Raw genomic sequence first — 1,843 nt, 5'->3', positions numbered from 1 at the left:
GGAAATGTTCATGTCACTTAAGTTAATGAATTTCTGGTAATACAACATACATTGTATTACATGTACATGTTAATTAAAAGAGTTAAAATGTGCACCTTTAAAATAGAAGTTACCCACCCATCATTAAATACTTATTATTATTATTATTATTATTTTATTTATTTATTTATTTAGGACGTATACCAATTGATCCATTGCTGGTTCATGATGTTGATAAAGGGGTACAAGCTCATACATATTCATTAACCACCAGACAATCAATAAGTGACATTATTAATAAATTATTAATTAATTAATTTTATTAATTAACTTTATATTGTCACTAACCATATACCAGTTAATTTTGGATGCCGGCCCAGGAATAAATTTTGACAAATTTCCATTTTGATAGCCATTTGTCAAATTAATTAAAACACACCATTTTGTACCATTATGTACATGCTCAATGGTGCATGGACACTAATTTGCCAAATTAAAACTCACCAGTTTCTGTAATTGTATTCTAGTCTTCAACAGAAGATGAGTCCATCAGTTTGATAGTGGTATAAGTTTATATGGACATGTACATGTACTTGTAGTGTGTTTACAACATCTTTATCTTCTCCTTTCCCTTTTTCTCTCTCTTTCCCTCATGTGAATAATGGACGTGTTTTTGGCATGAGGGGTGTGGTCAATCTGGTGGCACGTACATTTTAAAATTATTTTTTTCATTTAATAATTTATTAATGAACTAATGTGTACATGTATATGAAATAATTACACAAAGACTAATCTGTTTTCAATAGTTTCATAATAAGGTAAAGAAGAACAAGTTTGTTCATGTTTATTTTCTAGCCATAGTCCCCTTAGTGTATTATTGGTCCTGAGAGATTCCATCAGTACCAGTACTCCATCAGTATCAATGTTAGTACCATCGAGAGAAAGGATAGATAGTGTGTGGTTGTAGAGTAAAAGTTCAGCTAGTGACTGAGCACTGGTTGAAGTGATATCAGGATTGTCATGAAGATATAAGTCAGTAATTGTTTTATTATTAATTAATGATTGTATTAGTGCAATGACTCCATCATCATTGATGGAATCGAGACTGATCCATAGTGTCTCTAATGAAGTATTGTTTGTTATTTTGTGAGACAGTGAGAGGATGACATCTTTTGTTATTTTAGTGTAATATATATCAATCTCCTTTATTGTTCTTATGTCTAGTACTTGAGACATCATCAAGTATACAATATCAGGTGATGAGTCATGGAGGTGAATGTTCTGATAACTGTCCGTTAATTGACTGATCACTTCCTGACATTGACCTGCTGATGGTTTAGTAAGGGATACTCCATTACTGCCCCACTCCACCTCTCCAGTCTCTTCTCCTAGTAATAAACACAGTCAGTCAGTTAATGTGTGTATATTATTATTTAAATACGGTATAATAGGTAAAATGATAATATTATATTATTTTATTAATGATGTTTGTTTGTGTGTTCCAGGTGATGCTGGTTTTTGTACCAGTAAGTCATTACAGCTGCTAGGATGGAATGGGTGTGGTCTATCTTTTATCATGTGACAGGAAACAAAAATCAATTGTACGTTTTATTAATGTATTAGAATCAATAATTATTGTCCCTCCCTTTCTCTCTCACTCTCCCTCCGGCTTTACTTCCCTCCATCTCTTTCTCTCCCTTCCCCTTTCTCTCTCTTCCTTCTTCCCCTCTCTCTCTCCTTCTCTTGTAGGGTGAAGGTCACTGTAGTACTTATAAACTGATTCAACCACATGCTGTTAAGTGTGGGCCTAATTGAGCTGGTTTCTGAACCGTTGAACTGGCTTGTATGTATAGATGTGACTTAA

General features: G+C 33.3%; 1 long non-coding RNA gene across 1 annotated transcript; it reads left to right on the top strand.

Annotated features, from left to right (window-relative positions):
* The first annotated feature begins 1,046 nt into the window (after positions 1 to 1,046).
* On the top strand, positions 1,047 to 1,826 carry LOC109585182 (uncharacterized). The gene is made up of 3 exons (XR_002186368.1): positions 1,047 to 1,382; positions 1,485 to 1,580; positions 1,729 to 1,826. It is a non-coding gene; the product is annotated as an uncharacterized LOC109585182 (long non-coding RNA).
* Positions 1,827 to 1,843: the final 17 nt, after the last annotated feature.

The sequence above is a fragment of the Amphimedon queenslandica genome, unplaced genomic scaffold, assembly GCF_000090795.2.
Source record: "Amphimedon queenslandica unplaced genomic scaffold, v1.1 AMPQUscaffold_13106, whole genome shotgun sequence".
Classification (NCBI taxonomy): Eukaryota; Metazoa; Porifera; class Demospongiae; order Haplosclerida; family Niphatidae; genus Amphimedon; species Amphimedon queenslandica.
Note: the sequence above shows the minus strand (reverse complement) of the source record. Positions and strands in the feature narration are given on the sequence as shown.